The 23,120-nt window shown below is 42.4% G+C and overlaps 1 protein-coding gene across 3 annotated transcripts in view; it reads right to left on the bottom strand.

Moving 5' to 3' along the window:
- abtb2b (ankyrin repeat and BTB (POZ) domain containing 2b) overlaps window positions 1-23,120 on the bottom strand; it is a 44,210-nt gene that overhangs the window by 17,392 nt on the left and 3,698 nt on the right. The gene's annotated exons all lie outside the window — the stretch shown is intronic.

The raw sequence follows: 23,120 nt of genomic DNA, 5'->3' as shown, positions 1-23,120 counted from the left end.
ACACACACACACACACACACACACACACACACACACACACACACACACACACACACACACACACACACACACACACACACACACACACACACACACACACACACACACACACACACACACACACACACACACACACACACACACACACACACACACACACACACACGTAATGAAGAAAGAGGATGTGTGATTTGTTCCATCTCCTTACACTAAAGTAAAAGGTTTAAAGGTTGAGTTTCAAGTCTTGGCACTGGATATAAATACTTAAAAATACTTTCAATAAGATTTAAAGAGGCAAAAGGATCCCCTTACAGTAGTACTTGTTAAAGGCATAATCTTTAAGATTTTTATCAAAAAGACAAGGAAAAAATGTCAGCCAGACAAAGTAGAAGCATAATGTCAAGGAGTATCACATACCTCCCTTCATAAAATCAGATAACAGACAGATTATGACACATAGCAGTTAAACACCAGGTTTGCTCTTTTATTCCTTTGCAACAGCTGGTTGTCAGACTCATTTCCGGTGAGAACATCATTCTTACGTAACCCGAAGATGTCATCCTGCTCTTTCACTGCTGTAACCCCCTTCTGATTTGGGTTTCCAATTAAAATGGATAGAAGTTTTGACATGTGAATCAGAAAACATAGACTGCTGTTTTTTGCCTCTTAGTATCTCTCTGCTGGCTGTTAGCTCCCACACCCTCATTAGCTTTGTCTGGAGCTATATGTGGTTGTGTAAGAAGCAGAGCGGGTTCTTAGCTACTGCGAAGCTATTCGATCTGGGTGAACACGGCTAGCCGCCCAAAGGTTAACCTTTACTTTGGCTTCAGTAGCAGCAAAGAGCTCTCTGCCAAGCCAGAGGAAATGAGTGGGTGATGGCTGAGGATAGAAAAGATAAATGGAAAATTGATCGGGCCAGTTTTACAAAGCCAGAGGAAAAGCCTCCTCCTCTCAAACTCTCCCTCCTCTCCCAAAAGGGAAAAGATGGGCTGCCATCCCTAAAATGACATTCCCATGTGCTTCCGGCAAGCAGTGTCCTCTATCGGAACCTGAGAGGTTGCTGGTGTGTAAAAACAAATTCCCAAAGTCTCTTCTTTTCAGAACTCCATGACACAAGAGGAGAACCTTGAAAACTGGACTGAATCTAGACAAACATTTTTATTTTTTTTACTTACTTGCCTATAAACCTTTCTTCACAGTAGATTGTGTGAGATATGGCTACATGTGCTTTTATTAAACATCTACAGTGCACAAAGCTGGAGCAAGATTCCAGAAGGTATGCAGGGAGTCTCCTCGGTATGCCTCAAAGGTATGCCCAGACTTTGGGCTACCAAGTATACACAAAGCTCAGCGAGTTACAATTATAACTTATCCAGATCTCCCACACGCAGAGGATGGAGGTGGAGCTTATGGAATGCTATGTAAGCAGGAACTGTAATATCAGCATTGTTGGGATACTAAATAAGACTGCGTAGTTGCAAAATGTGTGCTGGATAAACGGTGTGTTGCAGTGAGTGGTTTGTGTTATTATGAGTGAGTGTGGCAACCTGAGTTGTCTGTCTGAACTGGCGAACAAGATTTGTTCAATTTTTACTGCAGGGTTTATGTCCCAGAGTGAGGGCGCTGTCTAATAATAATAATAGATCATCTTGCAAACGCACTGCTTTGTCATGCACCCAGCAGTAGCCATCACAGCCTAATTTTCGACATGGTTTCGACTGTGTATGGACACCAAGCACACATAGTATTTCACAATAAAAAGGAGAGGTAGTCTGTGAGACAGGTACATTATTTAATCACATGTGCTGGATATATATATCATCCACGCTGTATATCAACTGCTCTCTAAAGACAAGGAGAAGGAAATATTATTGTAGAGGGTAGGAGGTACAGGTCACATGATATGTTGACTTCCTAAAAACAAAGCCTAACAGAGAAAAAAGAAATCCACTTCAGTCCACAGTAGTGCTCCATAAATGAAAAACATATTGATAGAATTAAATATATGTTGACTCCAGCAGAGTTATGCTGCCAAAGGGAAATCTAGTCTCATACAAAAAGTGTAACTCCATCTCCCCCCCTCTCTCTCTCTCTCTCTCGTACTTTCTCTGCACCATCTGACTTGTATAATATGTGCTGACTCTCTGTTCCAACACAATGGAAACGGCTGCCTCTAGCAGAGTACCACTGCTACAAAGAACATGCACGTCACACAACCAAACCGTACACAAGCTCCAACACATCCCCGTTCCCTCACACAAGCACAAACATACCCATGCACTCACGTCTGTGCATATAAAGTATGTTTGCACCTCCTTGATGTGTCACTTCAGCTATTTTGGTAATTATGATGAGGGCGTTGCTTTTGCAGCTTGTTAATCATTCCTTAAGATGGCATTGACCATTGTGGGAAAAGCATGTGGAGCTCATTTTTACAAGACCTTGTGAGGATCTCTTTTCTCCCCATTAATCATTCAAAAGGCCTTGGACTATCTTTTCACAGGAAATGGGGGAAGACTTTCCATAGACCCTCTCACATTATTGTGTTAACTTGCCCATGTTCTGCATACTCTCCTGAACTGCCTTACTGTGCATACACCATCATGTTTTATGACCACCATAACTACAGTGGCCTCCATGACAGAGTAGGTGTTAATGTGTGTGACATGTAATGTGAATACCTCATTCAGAAATAGCTTGATTCCAATTTATGTCAGAGAGACACATGTACCCTGAGCTGTAAGAGTCATTTTGAGTCTGTCTCATAAGTGTGGGTGAGGGTGTGCTGAAAAAAATGAGTGTCGGCAAAATGAAGGTGTGAGCAATACTGCGTGTCTATGGGAGTGAGCCATAGAGTGCAAATTAACATTGTTATTCTGATTCCATGTAGTGTGTTTCACCGAGGACATCACATCGACGTTAATCCAGTCCATCAAACTCTACTTTATTTGCATAAAATAAATTAAATTGTTTACAATAGAAATCCAATAATACCTGGAGGACTAATCAATCCAGAATAATGAACCAATAGACAGTTAAGAATGGATTCAGCAAGCGTTAAAGCACAGCCCCCTCTTTTTGCTTCTTGTATTAAAATAAGCCAATTAAAAATCATTACATTTTCCAGCTCACAGAAAACTTCACATTTAAATTCATTACAAACCAAACTCGTTTTATGTATTGATTTAATGTATTCATTACATTTCGTGTTACTGCCAATCTTTTTGCATGGCTAAAATAGACGTGTCTTGAGCAAAAGGTAATATAGTTGTTGTTTTTTTATTCTGCCATATTCGTTCAAAGCTGCGGCAAATATTCGTACACCACCACACTCTCGGTGGTTCCCACAGTCCCACCCCGTTGCTTGCTTCACCGCTGAACCCCAGCCTGCGTCATTTGAGCCTGATGTAGGTCCGCCAGCCAACCAGAGGCTGTCCCCACCACCACCACTAATATCACAAGCACAAGCAGCCCCGGCACTATATGCTTCATTTTTATCTGGCACTGGAGGAGGTTCAGGATAAGAGAAATAGGAGGGGATAAGAGTAGAAGCTGAGAGGAGGAGAGGGACTGACGTTTGTAGCGCTTTGGTGGAAGACGAATGACTCATGCAGAGGAAGGGTATAAGTGAGACTGTGAAAAGGGTGAGGCAGGGGAAGACAAGTGGCACAAGGGATTCATTCTTTTGCGGTTGTGATGGTTCCATTTCTGAGGTTGACCCTGCAAATGTCAGGAGGGAATCCCAGCTACAAATCACGGCTAAAACTTACCACCAAGCCTCAGTCCATCAAAACTATCTCTCAAAACCACTGCAGCTCCTCCTAGCTCAGCCAAGAAATCACTCACAATGATGTTGGACATACTGCCATAACAAGGTCTGAAAAATCCAATAACTACTTTTCATTATGCTGAAAGTTATTAAACGTTGCCCAGCCGGGCCGTCACTCTTGATTAGGTGCTTTAATGAGTCATATCACATTAATAACATTGCCTGCAAATTTAAATTAAAATCTATTGTCAGGAAATCACAAAAAACTTTGAACTGTGACCTGCTAATAAAATGTTCCAGGAAACACTAAGCTAAGCTGATGGAACAAAGCCCTGCCTTTTCCACAGGCCTCGACTTTCATTCTTTGTTGCTCTTGTGATACTAAGTTATCTCCCAATGTCAAAATGTGTTCTACTTTTCTCTAACTTTGCATTTTTGCAGACAGGCTTGGTAGCAGTAAATATCTAGGCTTTGGGTGGACATTACTGCTTCTCATGCATACTTTCTCAGCAAATATTTTCGTTATTGAAAGTTTCACCTTCAATAACGGGCCAGAAAAAAACAGCTCTAAATTCTCAGACCCCGGCAAAACCTCACACTGGGAAACAACTTTGGAATTAGAATTTCCAATTCTGCATCTGTTTAGGACACACTGTTCACCATGCCAAGCTTTCATGAGAAAATATTGTAACCATTTTAAATCAGTAACATTTTACTGCTCATTTCTCTTCAAAAACATTTCACTCACACCATGCTTGACATTATCAGTAGAAAATGAATGATAAGAAATTATTTAGCAATAACTAAGGTCATATTACTACTAGCAGTTTTCTGTTAAACAGATTCAGACCATTATTTCACACTATTTTGTTTCATTTCTGTTTCCACCAGCTCAGCCATGATACAACTGCATTCTTGGACCATAATTGGTTTGCTTGTGCTGATTTGTTTCGTCTACCACAGAGAGTGTGTGAAAGACAGAAGGACATGATCAGCTTTGCTCCTGCGGTTTACTGTTCGTAAGCCGAGAGAAAAACTCAAGTCTCAGGAGAGTGTGTGCACGCACACGCACACAAACTCTCTCACACACACACACACACACACACACACACACACACACACACACACACACACACACACACACACACACACCACACACACACACACACACACACACACACACACACACACACACACACACACACACACACACACCAGTGAGCACCTGCCTTGTCTCCTTTAACAGCCTCTTCATTCATGAAAGGGTGGATCAGAGAGTCAGGGAAAGGGAGCTTCAAAGACACTTCCCCAACCCAGAAAGGAGCTCTGATTCTGGGCCAGGAGGCTATACGCTAGTCCCTGTGTGGAGGCTGGAGGGTGGACACACAATAGTACAGTGTTTGACAGGACTGTTGTTGGGTGTGTATCACCCCCACAGCATCCTGATCTACTCTGTCCTTCATAAAGTGTGTCTTCCACACAACAAAAGACATACACATGCTTGTGTTTCACTTCATGTCATTGGAATTCATAGGCCAGATGTGATCCTTCACTCACAGGCCTGGCCTCTTGTTTTCCACAGTTAATAAGGCAGCAACACACCTGTTTTTCACACATCTAACCTCACCCACACACACCACATTCTTCTCACCCTTTCTCAGACATTATGTGCCATGCACAGGTTTTCTATTGGAGGCACTGAGTTTGATTTCTGGGAGAATAACACTGAGATTGATGAATGAACGTTATTGTACGTGTATGACTCTCTGCAGCATAAGAGGGAACTGAAGAGTTTCAGCATACAGGGTTAAAAATATCCATGTTTGCTTGCTCTGGTGGACCCTCATCACATTCCTCATCTAAACAGAATTCAATTGGGACAGAGGGGCATTTAGAAAGTTTAAGTGGTCTATTAGTATTTGGACTAAAAATAATCATTTCATTCGACAAGTTAGCATAAAAGCGTGTCTTTCAAAATACAAACTACCTTTGTGGATTTGGGGGCAGACAGAGAAGCATTCATAAGCTAAAGCTGCTTACAGTACACTTGACCTTTCAATGGAATATTTGTGTGAGCGATTCTAGATGTTTCCGATTCAAAAGGAATCACAATTACTGATCCCACATACACGCACACGCACACGCACACGCACACGCACACGCACACGCACACACCGGTTAGAGCCTGACAAAATACCACACCGTGATAGACAAGTGAAGCGGGGTCTGGTCGATGTCTCCTGACACCTCTGGTGACCCGCGCCTGCAAGGGGTCATGGGTCGGAGGTGGCGCTCAGCTGGGGCTAAAAAAGGAAGTAACCTTATCAGCTGTGTAAAATGGGACTTCCCTAAAGAGTGAGAACACCCACACACATCATTAATCACTCCAAGACACACGCTAAGATGGAAAGATAGGAAAGTTCCTCTATTTGGTGAATGGGAAGGAATCACATGTAGAGTAAAACAATTATTTCATGTGCCTGATCTATAAAACACTGTTAGTACAATCACAGTTGACTCTTAAAATCCAGAAAGATGGAAAAAACCCTTAGAATGGTCTTGATAAAATGTAAGGAGCTCAAACTCATTCAAATAGGCCACATTAAAGTCCAACTGAAATCAATTTAGTTATCGTTTTTTATAGTAAAAAATAATATTTGTTTTTATGTATTAGTTTCTTTTATTATTAAAAGGAGGGACGTGGTGTCTGATTTTGATTGGCGGCAGCTGACAGGTAGTACCATCACCATCTAACCGGGACAAAGTGACATTTGCTTGTACATTTATAAGCATGTTTGATCTGCCTCAGCTGAGCAGCTAATTAGCCATCTAGCCTGCAAACTGACAGCTTGGTGGTTTGTTTGGTGGATTTTTCAACAAGCTACGCTGCACATTTTCATGTTTATAACTTAGATATGGACACTTTAGCAGAAAAGCTAATGAGGTCTTTGTAGATGGTAGAAACCAAAGCAGAAGAAAAAAAGTCTTTATTGGATTCCGATTTTTCTCTAAGGAGAACACAAGAAGACTAATTCACAGAGCAGATATGTGTGCTGTGACAGACACATAAATACAATTGAATTTCAGTTGGACTTTAAGTGGTTCTAACAGTGCCACAATTTAACTGTTGAGCTGTAAATGTGGTCTGACATAACAAACTAGCACCACCACCCCCTGAATACACACACACACACACACACACACACACACACACACACACACACACACACACACACATTAGGAGTGGTAGGACTCAAGATGGCTTTGGTTTCCCACAAGCACTGAATAATATCGCCATAAGCTCCTCTACACAACTACCCCTAATCCTAAACATGACTTCAGCGTTCTCCCCCTCATCCTCTCCCCTCTTTGACTCTCCCTCTTTCGCTCTCTAATCATGTTTTATACTTTACATTCCAGGCCAACTGTGGTGCCTGTGGCTATCTAGTCTCATTCAACATTCCCCCGTTTCCATATGTGACGCCACTTCCAATAATGTGCAGCAAAGGGACACTATAGCTCCATTATTGGATGACTAGGTTTTATAGGTTTCACTGGCTTATTGTACAGTCCTGGGGCTGGAAATACACTATACTGTATAGGGAGGCTGGTTTTGTTTTCTTTATGACACAGGACGACGGATATTACACACACCCACTTGCACATAAACATCTAACCTCAAACCCGCCCTCTCATAATCAAATCCACTTTTGCTTTTGAGATGATGTCACCAGCTAAAACACGGCCAAGAAGTGAAGCGTTTGACATATAAAAAATCAGGAGGACAAAATACGCATGATGGTGGTAATACATGCACTTAGGTTTAGAGAACAATTCTCATTAGTGCCATTTTTAAAAGTCAACAGCCCACTATGACCAAAGTAAAGACCAGACCTTATTGGCTGGAACAGATCGAGAGCTAGCTGTTTTATTTGCCCATTTTGAAAAAGAACAGTTAACCTCCCTTTTAAGAACAAGCTGCCCTCTATTTAGTTCCCTGACAAATAACACTATGGGCAGCAGGCTGGGCAAAGAGGCACAAAGTGTGTATGCGAGTGTGTGTTTGCACTAATTGCTCCCATTCTGTCTGTGTGATCAGCTCATTTTCTCTCAGCTGGACCCTCTAGAGAGCGAGAACAGAGAGCCAGTCAGTTTGGATGGCAGACAACACTCTCATTGAGGAAAGGCTGAACCTGAACTCTATATCGTCGGCGTCCTCAATAACACACACATACACACACACATTAAGAGAGGTAAATCACAGTACTAGTAGGTTCATATTCTTTTCAGGAGAGGAAACTCCAGTAAAGTTAACTGGCCATTTGGCTGTTTGGGTCTCTCCCAGATGCCTAAAAACACTTGCGACTTTTGAGTGTGTGCTGTGATGGATGTTTGAAACCACTTACCACAAAATAAACATGAACTCTGGCCATTTGGTGTTAGCCAGATGCTAAGTCTTTCCATTATGAAGTCAAGTCATTTCAGCCTTGAACCTCTAATTAACAACAAGAAATGAGCAAGCACTAAACATTTTTGAACCCTAACCACTCTGCAAGTACATTTTTTAAAGTGGGCAGGGATTTGAAGGCGCAAAACCTTTTTTAACACGTGTGTGAAAGAGCAGAATTGTAAGGATTACAGAAGTGTTGAACTGTCAGGACCAATTCACTAAAGCTTCAGCTGCTCACCATTTTCTGAGTGCACACTCAGTTTTGTCAGTTTGTATCCCTTGCATACAAACTCCAGGTAAGAGTGTCCTAAAATGCAGTTTACCAAGTACTGTATGGGACTCTACTGTCTGAGTGACATCATGCAACTTCCTTATGTGACTAATCAGCTTTTTAACTTTTCTGTAAGACTCCACTTGCAGATTGCATTTGTTTTATGCTTTCTCTTTCATTTTGTCATTGATAAACCTTTAACACCTTTAAATGTAACACTAAGATAAAGACTGAAATAACCTCATGTGGCATTATCACTTCAGCGCCTGCCTGAATCACATCCATCATTTTGTGACTCAACAATTACAATTACTTACACACTAAATCGAGCATTCACGTATGTTGTTCACGTCAACAGACAAGCACAGGTACTTCACTTTCAAAAGCAAGCCCAAGGAGATCAATTAACAGCACCAAATCCTTCTCAACTCCCACATGCAGACTCTTGCTGCAGCAGCATGGTTCTCACAGTCCAACAAATACTTTTGATAGAGGGATCTAGGAGTTTGAGGTTTCAAAGAACTCTATTCAAACTCCCCCTTGTAAATCTAAAGCAGCTTTCTGCTGATTAACATTCCGTGTTGGGCTGGGTACAGAGCAAAATCATGACGCAGAACGGGGTGAGTCAAATGGAGGGGGGGGGAAGACATGGGTAGGGGGATGGTGGATGGATTATGATTAGGAGTGGAGGTTCACTCACTCTTTCAATCACTCCTTTCCTTCTTTCTGCTACTCTCTCTCTCTCTTTCTCTCACACTAAATCTTTGGACCGAGTTTCACAGCAGAGTGGAAAAGAAGCGCAGGAAAGGAAAAGCAAACCACTTTCTGGGCAGCCACCGATTATTGTTCAGTCACAGACAAGTGTGTTGTACAGTATGCTTGTGTATGTCTCTCTGTGGCTTGTACTTGCAACAGCTACAAAGAGTGCTAGAATAAGTATCCAGGTCTTCTCTTCAGTTAATAGTTACAACACAACTAAAAGTACTCAATTGTGAGTAAAGGTCAAACATACACAAATGTACTTTACGTATCAAAAGCAAGAGTCTCATTGTAGATATTGGCTCTGGTCAGAGTTGTAGTCTGACATATTATACTATTGGATTATTAATATTATTATTATTAATATTATTATTATAGTAGCATTTTAATGTTGAAGTTAGTCAAGGTGGAGCTCACTACTCTATATACTGTTGGGTAATTCTATAACATTGCATCATCACATGACTATATGTTATATATACCTCAAAATTGATCTTACTTCAAAGTTACTTTCCATGAGTGGCTATAGATATCTTAGTTTAAGTGATTAAAACCAGTCAGCTCAATAAACAAGAGAGACTACATTGACTTCTATAAAGACAGAAAACTATTTGTAGAGCAATGTTACATTAACGGTCCATCATGCTCCAATAAAGACTGCATTAAGAAAGATTAACCACCCACAGAATCATTCCATCCCATAATATCCTTCCATGGAGGAGTTCCATAGAGAGGATAAGTACGCATTATTTCATAGGCAGCACAACTCAGCAGCATTTTACAGCAACACTTTGTTCAAAAGGTCCGCAGCTCTTTTGTCTGCAGTAATGAGCAGGGCTGGTCCATTTAGAGCTGCCTGACTGGACTGTTGTCCGTGCCATTGTTGACCACCACTGTCCTCACTGGGAAAGACAGCAGAGAGGTGAGAGTTCGATGATGGGAGGGGATGCGTATCGGTCGTAACATCGGGTTGTTAGAGTGGGCAGAGCACCTCATACAATTAGTGGGGAAATCAATGCCACTGTTGGAACATGTGTAAGAGCAACATACTGGCTATAAATCAATGGACCACCCAACCTCAGAAACACACGATGACATTCTGACAAATGTGGCCGGAGCAGACGCATACTTATTAGCACAGAATGAAATATTGCTATGCGCCAGGCATTGAGGTGTCATCAAAAGCACAAATCATGTGGCCATGTTTCAGACTTGCAGATGACAGCAGAGCACAGATAGCATCTCTAAATATTCTGTGTGCGTGTTTGTGTGACCTGGGTGTGTTGGGGACCTGCAGGGCGTGTCAGGATATCCACCTCTTTAGCAGGAGGCAGTAAACTACCTTTAACCAGACCAGTCACCTCATTCAGCCGGCTGTATGACCCATCTGACACCCAAAGGGGTTTACAGCTCACCCCTGACCCTCACACACACACTGAACACCGGGGGAGTGTCCATACCTCAAAAAGGAGCCTCCTAAAAAAGGACCATCCTCTGGTGCAGTTATGTCACCTTTTGACCCACACACCCGCAAAGCAACACTTACTCACACAAAGTCACACACTCCCATTTATGCCACCCTCTTCTATGTCCATGAGCTAACAAGTGCCCATGTGGTGGTCAGCACTATGGGACACACTAAAAGTGAAACAAAGCCTCATTGTGTCCACGTTACTGTCACACAAGTACACACACACACATACTTAGACACCTACAGTACAATGCCTCACAAGATTGATATAAAAGGGGTTGCACAATAATGATAACAAAATAAAACAGAAAAGTGTTTGTTTGATGGACACGATTGTTTATTTGTCCAACTTTTCTCTATTCTTTTTACTAAACAGCTTTACCTCTTCTCTTTTCCTTGCCTCAAAAGATGCTTAAACTGAATCTGAGAATATTAACTCTTTGATTGAACCGCACAAAACTCAAAAACTCACGACTAGACATTGTCTCATTTTAAACATTGCAATACACACAGAGACAGACGCGCTCCTGAGGATGTTGGACAGAGAGTTACGGAGCCATCTATGTTGTCTTACTGGGCTCGGACTGATACAATTATCACTCTTCCTTCTTTCCTCTTCCTTTGGAAAAGATGATTGTGCTTGTGTGACCGTCTCCAAACTTGATTGCACACGTTGTGCTAGAGAGCGTGCTAGATAGAAATATAAAGGATTAATTTCTAAGAACAATGAACAGTTGAAACAACAGAAGACACAAAAGAGAAGAAAGGTGTCAACCTGTGAATATTTGTCAGATTATGGGTGTGTTTTCTTGGCACTGGTTTATTTTTGGCCAGAATAAGGAGTGACGCTCCATTTATTCCTGTCTGATGCACACATTGATGTTGTATCCTCTGCCTCAGTGTGTTGTGACTTACTATGAGCTGGCCACATCTTATGTAAATCCTTTATAAATCAAGAGACGGGTGATTGCTACTACAGAATTACCCATCATCACTACTGTAGTCTTGTTCTTCAAACACAAAGCAAACAACTCAAATACCCAGTGTGATGAGTGTTTGCTGCTTCTACTCTGCAGGGGGCACCTGCTCACACATTCCTCTGGCCGAGCATGGCAGCAACGCAAATAAAGTTGTGGGAGGTGAGCGCATGTGTGTGTGTTTGTTGCTGTGTGTGTTCCCAGCTGTTGCTTGTGCAGGTGCTACATACAGGCAAGCTTGACTCAGTGTGTGTCATTGAAATACTTTATAAGGTCATCTCAACAATTTCAGACAGGTTTTAATCTCTGCAGTCTGTTTTAATGTGTCTGTGCTTGTTTGTGTCTCTTAATGTGTGCATATGTATGAGTGTGTGAGTCTGTGTGTTATGCGGGTCATAAGAGACTACTGATCCAGGGGTATCTGTGGACCACCCACTGAAGCCCTCTACTCTAAGCAGCAGATGGAAAAAGAAAGACAAGGATCACAGACGAAGAGGGATATCACCTCAAGAGGGAATGTTGTCTTTTTCAATCTCCTCCATACTTCTTCTAACTATAAAACCAGAGCACTTTAACAAACAGAGCACTTTAAGAAGTACGGGCAATGTCAAAGCCAAAGGCCATTTGCCTTTTAACTGCTTAGTACGCTGGGCAATTCTCACGAGTGTGCATGTATGTGAGTTAATGCATTTCTTCCCGAGTATTGCAGAAGACCCGGTCAATTCACTTCAACTGGCGTTCCCACAACCCTTCCCAAGCCACAATGGCTAAATAATAGCTGACAGACTCTGAGCCCTTCCTCACACACAAACACACAGAAACTCACACCCTGGCACACACACATATGCATTTCAGACTGGCCACATTGTATATTACCAACTACGCCCCTTTGCAGAAATTAATAAAACCTTGCTTGGCAGGAAACAATCGATAAATCATCAGGAACAACACAAACTTCTTGAGTGAGACTGTGTTACAATGTGAACAAAATCAGGGAATGGGAGAAAAGTTTCCAGATTGTTGTATGGTCGACACACTCACACTTGTAATATGTGCTGAGTGTCGGGGTCTAACCACCATGGGTATTGTTAGTAAATCATGACGAGTGAAAGGTGCAAGCCACATCCTGACCACACACACACACACAAAAACCCCTCTCCCCTTCCCAGAGACCAGCCTGCCAAGCAGAGACCCTTTAAAAAGGAGTGGTGTGGGTGTGTGAGTGTTTTAGAGGAATGTTTGTGTGTAACAAATTGGGGGAGAGGAGAGGACTATTCTTACACATGCTCACACACAGCTCCTGTGCAAACAGCGGACTGAGTGACAAATCTGTTTTCATTCTCCTTTTCCCACTGCAGGGTCTGTCTGGGTGTGATGATGATGGCTGAGTGTGTGTGTGTGTGTGTGTGTGTGTGTGTGTGTGTGTGTGTGTGTGTGTGTGTGTGTGTACGGGCCCCGACGATCTTCATCGACTACCCCCTCCTGCATTTGTTCCATGTTTGACAGGCTTTCAATCGTCAAAATCTCTCTTTTCTGCCCATTCCTTTCCCTTGTTTTTTTTATTCTTACTCCAACTTTTAGTTATTGTACTTCCTGTCCCATTCCAAGATAAACAGCAGCCCCTGCTTTGCCCGCTCGGGAAACCCCATGACCACAAATGGCTAGACAGACAGAAGGAGAGGCTCGTGGGATATTTCATTCAAATACTTGCCAAGTGGTTGGGGTTTGAACTATCCACACCCACGCACACGCACACGCACACGCACACGCACACGCACACGCGCACACAGTTTACCTACGCTGGGACAACTCCCATACTCTAATTTCAGCCTGTGTCAGAAGGGCCTGAAAAAACTGCTGGGTGATAATTAGCTATGTTTTACCTTTTGTCTCTAGAGAGGAACATGGGAAGAAAAGAACACAAACCATAATGAAGATGGGAAGGAGTTGGGGAAAACGTGTGTAAATTAGCAATTCTGCATGAAGACAGTAATGGTATTTCAATAAGTAAATGGAGAAAAAAAGGAGGAAGACCTCCAACAGCCATCCTCCCCAAAAATGTGATACCCAGAGTTTACTGTGCATATTTAAAATAGAGCTTCAGCCTCCTGGTTTTCTTTGTGTGGATGATATAATGATGCCTTCAGCAGCCGTCGTCTCTGAGCTACAGGTTCCCGGGAGCCTGACTTCAACAGAAGCCCTATGTGGGAAGTCTCTGGCTGACCGTGAGACGGGCGAAAGAAAAGAGAAGTGAAATAAGGGAAGAGAAAGTTTGGAGGATAGGAGATGGAGGGCAGGCCAGTTTTTCTCTGATTTGATTTTCAGACTGTGGTGACACACAAACCGGCTTGCAGACATGCACACACTCATATCTGCGACAAAGATAGCCCAAACAGAGAGCCAGAGAGTGTTAGATGGAGCTGCATTCAGAAATTCTAAAGCCGGGGCATGAATAGTACTTGACCTCATTGTGCAGGGCAGCTAAATGCTGACCTCAACACCAGCTACCAACACGAGCCGGTCAGAGAGTAATTACGGCCTTCAGAGCAGAAGAGCACAAGAGCCAAGAACCACATGGCAGGTTCATCTCCTGCTCTTTTTTTTTCACTGTGCTTGTCACTGACCCTCAAACCCTCCCTGCCTTTCTTTCTCCACTTTGCTCTGTTCCATCTCTCAGCACTGAGCCAGGTAGATACATTAGAACCACTTTTGGCACCTACAAGAGTCTTAATCCCCACATGTTTTATATTTTAAAACACATTAATAACACTTCTCCTTTCTCCTCTGCTGCTTAACTTGTTAACTTCACAGCGCAGTGCGCCACACCTTGTAAAAGTCCATAATGGTTCAAGTAAATTTGTTTTGAAATCAGAGCCTTTTGAAATCTATCCATGATCAGAGGTTAGGAATTCATATGCAAAAGCATGCATATAGAAATACAGACATCTGTATTTTATTCAGTCACTGTCTCTCTCAAACAAACACACACCAGATACAATGTTAGTGGTTTCCTCGTGCTCCCCTCTGCAGGAGATGATGATGGCATTTCAAGACTTGTGAGCGGAACACAGGGAGCAAAAACAAAAGAGACAAATAGTGGAATGGAGAATGAGAGGGAGGGAGGGAGGGGAGGATAGAGAGATGGAGCACTTGGGAGGTTTCCACGGGGTCAGGACAAGAAGAGAGGCCTCCACTAAAGTTTGTCTCTCCCAGCATGGGGCTGGAGATGATAGCCATCCATCCAGACATGATGAATGTCAGCGATATCTGTTTTCCTTTCCTCTTTTCTTCTCTCTCTCACACACACACACACACAGCAGATATCACACAGACTTCCTAATGAGGTTAAGAAGCACTAGTTTTCACACCTGCATACAGGGGAAAAGCTCACCACATGCTGATAGTGCAAATTCCTTTCCATCACTGTCTGTGTGTTTGCTACTTATCAGTCTGTGTCTTTATCTCAAGTGATTTTAGATTTTCTTTAAGAGTGTGTGCGTTCAAATGCTATTCTGTGTGTGTTATCTTTGTCTATTCAGACACTGGTACAGAGCCACAATGTTATCAGAGCCACAGAGACGCATCAAGGCATCTGCTCCCTGTGCTTTCACATGTGGGGTTGCCTCTCTAACTGCCATAAAGTGTTCCATTGTTTTCTTGACATCAGATTGCCTCTTCTTTGGATCCTGTCTGCAGACCTTGTGTCAAAACAAAGCCTTTCTGCATAACAAAATAAAACATCTTTATCGACATGTTTGTATGAAACCACCTCGAGTAAAAGCGGCTTACGCTCCAGCTGGGGTTCAGCTGACCGGCTGGGCAGTTGTTGCAGTATTTATGACTTGCTGACCCTCAGGCTGAATCCCCTTCCCCTCACCCATGTTAAACTCCTCACACAGCTACCCCGTTCAACCCCATCATGCAGACACACACACCCCTTCTAAGCACCAGACTGGACTGCGTAAAGGCTCCATCTGTAGGAGGACTTCACTGATGGCCAGAAAGCAGACTATTAACTAAAGACAAAGCATAGAATTGTTAAGATGTTCATTGATGGCAGAAAGGCATGTTGACCTCTCCAGCTCCACAACTTCCTCTATCTTGACCTCTGTCAGAGTGAATGCTTGGCTGGGTCTTACATTATATATTTAACTCAGGCTGCCTTTGAGAGTGCCTTCACTGCCCCTTTTAACAGGAGCACCATAAGGCCAGGGCACTGACACGCACACACATGTGTATACAGTATGTGCACTGTATGGACTGGCACCTAATGTGAAACACATGGATAATAATGAGAACGCCTGTTCAATAAAGCTAAAAGTAACACTTGCGTCTATGGGCCACGTGGGTGGAACAAATGTGTAATACTAACATGTTTAATAATCCCATTGGGTTTACATAAAGTTAAACAGAATCAGGTTTGATGAGCTGATGAACATGTTGGCATTTTTAGAGGCTGTATTTTTCTCTTTGAGGTGGAGAAGAAGAGAAAGCATTGAGGGGTGCGCTCTGTGCCTGGCTTAAGCCAGGGTCTGTTTAACTGCTGTCTGACTAACTTCCTCTGCAAACTCCACTCCGCTGCATAGACAGACACACACTTCCAGTACAAAGCCACACAAGATACTATTACTCAAATTCACATTCACACATTATATACTGAAAGACACAAGGCACCATGCATAATTAAGTGAAACCATGGAAAACAGAGAGAAAACAATGTGCATCCATATTTTGGAGGGAAGCAACATCTTCACAAGGACATAGCTGTTTGACACAAGTTGAAACAAAGACAATTCCACCATCAAACAAGGCATCCTTTCATCCATGTGGAATTCCATCACATGAAATTCCCTCTTCTATCTTCTCCCTCCACCCCTCTAATGCTCAAACGGCAGATTATCTCAATGTTGGAGAGGAAACTTGGCCAACATCTCTGGAGAGTATTATGTCCAGCACTGTCTGTGACCGTGCAGTGGCACACAGATGGCCACCACAACACAGATAGACAGAGACTGAGAGCGGGAGGCCAACACAGAGAGACACGGCAGATGTAGCTCGATAGACAAACATACAGTTCAAAACTGACTAACATGGACATGTGCCCACACATGTACACAGTTATATACAGATGTAACTCAAATTAGTTGGAACATATCCAAAGAGTGATATCCTGGGCAGACACACAGTAACGCAACAAAGCATAAGATTTGAGATTCTTATCGCAGCAGCCTCACGAGTGGGCAGTCAAAGTTTCCCCGCCATACAAACACAACATAGACTCAAACCCAAACATACTCCTCGCCATTTTCAAAGAAAACTCATAGACATGGTGATTATGTGTAATAAGGAGCCTCTTAAGTCTACAGCGGAAATACAGCCCAGCCTGATGATGACTGTTCCAGCTCTCCTAAACATTATCTAAACCTTTATATGTTTATGCATACCTAACTCTTAAATCTCAGTGTGTGGGAGGCAAGTAACACCTTCATTGCTCCAAAGATGTTTTGTTACTAACTTTCCCTAAAAAATACACATCTTCTTTTGGTTACCTATGGGATACAAATTGTTTATTTTGGTTCCATGAAGAAGTCCACATGTGCTGTGCAGATCTTATCGACAGAAAGAGATTAAAGGCTACGGCCAAGGGTGTCCCGTCTTGACATAGTCTGCTTTCCTGTGCCCACATGTGGTCTCCATATAGTCCTGCTCTAAATGTGCCCCTTCCCTCGTGACGAGGGAATTCCAGAAAGCCCTACATGGTGTTGGTCTAAAAATGCTGTGTGAGGCGCTGTGGCATTTTTAATCACCACGTGTCTATCTGGCTAACCTTGACCCAACAGGTGATGTTTTTAGGAGATTGCACTGGTTGCAGATGGAAAAGCAAATGTTTTGGAAAATAAAATTCAAATGTAGGCTGGGTTTTGCTGTAGAGAGAACATGGGAATTAGAAAGATGGGTAGTAGGGTAAGTTACAGGAAAATAGAAGAGATGAACAGACAAAGTTCCAAAGGGGCCAGTGCCAGAGATTGCAATCAATGTGGGTTGAGAACAACCTTAAATGGTAAAAAGACAGATAAAAAGTAGAGAGTCAAAAAGAAGTCAGGAGGAGCCTGGTTTTGTGTTTTGGAGGCTGGAAGATAGATGGCCAGGTTTGATAGTGCATGACAGGAGTAACACTCTCAAATCAGAGTGACTTTAAATGACCTAAACAAAACCCACAGCAGTTTGGTTATCAGCACATATTGGGGGAGGGGTGACATATCTTGTGATGTTGGCAAAGGGACTAAAATAAGCTTCTGAGCCTTGATGTTTACTTATGTGTTTTTGCTCACTGCAGGCTCGACGCACAAACAAACACATTCCAGTGTCTGACGGAGAGAGACAAGACCGTTGAGAGAGGGGAGGGTGGTAAGGGAGAGAGGAGGATGAAGAAAGAAACAGAGAATGAGTGTCAGCCCCTGTCTCCACTCATCGCTCTGTGAGTAGATGCCTGCCTTAACGATCAGTCAGTCTGCACTCAATCAACACTGCTGACATAAAAGGCAAACCCAGGCCTACACAAATACAATCTGAACGTGAAATCTAAGAGTCAAGCTCTCCAGTTGAAAGACCATGCTCTTGAATAAAGAAAGGAAAAAAGGCATCCCTTTCAAAAGCACAGATAGCATCAGTGTCAGTGTAGAGACAGAGATGGGACAGACAGCAAGACATTAAAAGCAAAAACATGCAGAAGAAATGTCAAAGGCTGTGGTGCCCTACTTATGACTGAAGGGCAAAATATCACATAATCAAACACAACCACATGCACGCACCTCATTTAACCTGTCATGATGGGCCTACTGAAGCTGGCACACTCACCAACAAGCCTGTCATAAGCTGCGTTTGCTTTTCCATTCTTCTCTCTTTCTCTCTCTCTCTCTCTTGCTCTCTCGCTCTCTCTTGCTCTCTCTCACTCTCTCTCGCTCTCCTCTCTCTCTCTCGCTCTCTCTAAATTCTCCTTCTGGAAAATTGGTTGGCCGTTTGGAGTGTTGAAGAAACTGTTTCCAAACATCAAGCTGTGAACTATTTCTCAACCTTATGATGGTCTGTGAGGCTGGTCCTGGTTTCATAGTGTAAGCTGCAGGTAATATGAAGTACGACAGTTATTCCTACCGATATATTTTTATTTAAAGGAACTTTGGATCTAAAACCAAACTGGAAGGCACTCAACAGTGAAGAAGCAGGAATGGAAGTCCTTAACAGATTGACTTTGTCCACTGACACAATGTTTGCTTACTCCACCCTCTGTAAACTCACAATCTTAGTAGTCATGCAAGTGATAACGAAACCATCTTCTTCTCTTTGTCTGCTTCTACTTTAGTGGGAGTGTCTGTGTATGTGGAGGGGGGAGGGATCATTGTACAGAGGTGTTTAACTACCCATGGAGTTTGTTTGCTACTGTTGGTCTTGTAGGTCAACAGTGTCAGTAAGATAGAGATGCATCGTCCTTGTTTTTATCTAGATTATTACAGATTGATGTGATCATAAATGCATGTGCAAGTGTACTGTATATGTAAATGAATATCTGTCTGTACATAAGCGTGAAAAAAAAGAAATGTGGCCAGAGGAGGATATAGTCATGTGTACAACAGTGATTCTACACACGGGTGTGTTTGCTTTTCCAGTGCAATATATCTGAGCTTTGCCATTCAGGCTCCACAAACTGCTGCTCTGACTCCACTGGACAAAGAGGTCACTGACAGCGTCACAAAAAGCTCTCTCTTTCAGTCCGTTTACAAAAACAACAGTTAAGAATTGAAAGAAAAAGGAAAAAAACATCACTTTCCTAGCATGCACACAAACTCTTCCTCAGCTGCAGAGATGTATCTCTGGCCAACCTGGCTACATGGATACCAAACAGAGAGGATATGTGGGATTGCATCTTCATCTCTCCCTCAAATGCTCTCTCCATGGATCCATCCAGCCAACTCAGTATGCCTCAAACTGATTTCACCAGAGAACACAGCAAGGGGATATTATATCCAATCCCTGGTCAGACAAAATCTTTTTCCACTTAAACTGCACACTCTCTGAACCTTCTCCGTGCTCTCTCTCTTCACTTCCCCCCCTCTGACCATCTGATCTGTTTGTGTACTTAAATATTATAACCAAATCACCCACAAATTGGTTCTGTACCGACTACAGTAACTGACTTCAATCGTGTTGCAGCACACATGCAGAGAAAACGATGCATACCAGCTAATGCGTATTAGCAATTAGAACTGTGAGGGTCGCCATTGATTGTTCAGAGGTAAGGAGCAGGACAACTGATGATTTGTGGTTTGACAGAGACTCAAAGAGTACAAATGTTTAAAAGCAAGGTGGAACGGATCTGCATTTGCCACAGAAACAACCAAATTAGAAGACTGAATGCAGTACTGTATATGTGTTTTTCTTTGCAAACCATATGCTGTAACACTTAATCAAACCATTTCTGACATAAATAACTGAGTAAGAGGGTGGTATAGTTTGTTAGATGGATAGTATTTTAGTAGCAGTGACTGGCTGCACTGTTTACGTCTGGGGTGGGTACAATAACTGCTGTAACAGAGTAGCTTATTATGCACGTGGTCTTTTTTGCATTTCAAGTCACAATTACAGTATGTTTTGTATTGAGATTTACACTTTGTCATCAGGTTACACATGAATTTCCAGAAACACAATATCTTTCTTTCTTCAATTCATCAGGCTTTATTTACTACCTTTTTTTTTTTAGAAACTTTACTTCAGCAAATGTATTTTTGCCTCAGGACATTTCAGCAACACATAAAACTCACCCAAGTCTTTGGTAATGTTTTCACTTTTATGTAAAGGTCAGACAGTCTTGTATTTTCTAGCAGCATGCCAGTCAGTGGGAGAAAACAATATGAGCTGCAGGAGCTAAATGCTATGTGAAGAAAGGCCATTAGCTCTTCATCCTTGTGGATCCTCTGTCTAGGCAGTAAAGTTAAATAACATTTTCTCTTGCACCTCAACCTCAGTCTAACATATTAAACCCAATGTTGAATTGTTATCGGTTATGTCGCCTACTTCCCCCGTTTTCCTTTTTTGGCTCATGTTGCTATAGCTACTGGGCAAGATGGACAAAAAAGACTGGTAACTTGTGGCAACCAAGATCAATAAGATTCAAGGAGGCACAAGCAGTGATTGTCTTGCACAGTCAAAAACAAAGTTGACTCTTTAGTCTCAAAGGTTTCAGAGGCTAACAGCACCAAGGCTTCATGAACACTAAGAAGTGTAAAACTTGTCCAGGGCCATGGTGGTCTAGTTCTCATTTTAATACAGGAAACAGCAAATAAATGTGTAAAAAAGCATTTAATTGACAGTCACAACTCCTATATCATCGCAAAGTGAGCTGCCAACTGTACCCACTGGCTTCATGGCAAAAATGTCACACCTTTTTCCAAGTCCTCATTTTTGTAGCCTATAGTTTTCTATTAAGAAACACCTGCTCATACTGGTATGACTACCACAGACATTTAACCTACGACCCTCAACACCTCACACTCAGATTTCATTGTTCTAATGACCTAGCCAGCCGTCAACACAGGTGCATGTGGCAGAGCCGTCTCTCAGCCAGACTTCACACAGAGATGATGCACAGTGGTTCCTTTCAACAAAACCATTGCTAGCATCCAGGCAATGCACTAATCTGGCGGCCCAAGATTCCAGCCATCTTCCAGCCAGTCTTCCTGCTTCCCTCATTAGGCTGCAACCTCAAACCAACGTGCAGGACAGATTCCCTCAAGAACTGTAGCCAGGACTCTGTGGTTACACGTGTGACACACTGGCTGCACATTTTCCAATTCAAGCAAGCCAAAGAGGCTCAATACCAATCTGAACTTTCCTGTCCCCTCTGGATAAACTAAACCACTACTCTCCAAGAATGTGAATAGGAAGAATAAATCAAGATGTAAAGGCACAGATGCTTTCAAGTTTGCGATCACTATTTTTGTCCACTGCCCTTTTTCTGTAATCCCCATCTTTCTTTGCTTCCTCCTCGTCAGTGCTTTAATGTAAACAGTTTCATGCTGCTGTAATATAATAGGAGGAGTGTGGCTTGAGATCAAAATAATAACTGTGAAGTTTAAAGTAAGAGAGAGGAGTGAGTAAAGACGGGTTACACACAGGGGAGTATACCATCTGTTAAGACGGTTATTTGATTTTGATTGTTAATAATAAAAAAAGAAACTAAATGACCATCAAAGGATGTGAAATCAATGTGAGGTTCCTTAATCCATGTCATCGGTTTTGTAATAGCTTGAAAAATCCTTTGCAGTGTCATATCTGTAAAAGGGTTACTCACAGATTTCCAGGAATAGTCTATATACCCACACAAGTGCATTTACCCACAGATGAACACATTTAAACACATGTGCACACCAGCACTCTAATGGTTCAGTGTTTTAACAGCTGGGACCTGACAAGAAGCCAGAGCAAACAGTGACATGGACCATCAGTGTGTGTGTGTGTGTGTGTAGCCTGAGGTGGTACCCGCACATAACACTCACACACATAACATAAATTGTAGTATTTTGTGATGGATTAACCCTTATTATCCACTAAAGCTTACTTACCTATGGTCTTAATTCTGTATACACACTGACCTGCTGGGGCTCACAATGTTAACCTAAATTCTTCTGTACAGTTGTTCGAGCCTGGCCAAATTTGCAGCACACCTATAACACAAGGGTGAACTTGAGTCTATTTCAAGATAATATCAATGTCCTGATTGGTTTTCCAAAACTGTATTTCATCCTGATCCAGATTTGTGGAGCAGGGAGTGTATTTTGAGAGTGCTGGTTTCCCCATCTGTGTGACCACAGTGCTGGGCTGCTCTCCCTGCATCTTTCTGCCCACTGTTCCCACGCCTCTTTCTGGGCTAAATACATATTTAGGGAAATACTGAGCAGCAAATCATATGTCCTGCTCTCTCAGTGCACCCCAAACCCATTACTCACAGCCCTTTTCACTACCTTTATAGAGATGGAGCAGAGAAACTGAACTTTGCTTTTTGTTAGTACTGGACTAGATCAAAGTTTATTTATCCAGGTAAATTTGGCGCAGCATGAATGCTCTCTGTCAGACCCTTGCTTTAGTTTCATACAGTAGTAGAGATTCAAGCCATAGAGCAGCCCTTTACAACCACAATCTTCCACTGCAAAGCTTGAATGCAGCTTAGATCCCCTTGTTGTCAAATCACTAGGTTGTATGTTTAACTATTGGACAACTGCTTCAATGGCTAACTTGGGAAATAAATCAAAAACAAATCTGAGAACATTGCAAAACTCAAATGGGGCTGTAGTTGGAAAACTATTCTGCCGGGTATGACAAGAGTTTAAAAGACATCTTAGTGCCAGCCATAAAGACCAATCGCTTCATAG

This window comes from Cottoperca gobio, chromosome 6 (genome assembly GCF_900634415.1).
Source record: "Cottoperca gobio chromosome 6, fCotGob3.1, whole genome shotgun sequence".
In the NCBI taxonomy this organism is placed as follows: Eukaryota; Metazoa; Chordata; class Actinopteri; order Perciformes; family Bovichtidae; genus Cottoperca; species Cottoperca gobio.
The sequence above is the reverse complement of the archived record's forward strand: the minus strand, read 5'-3'. Positions and strand labels throughout refer to the sequence as shown.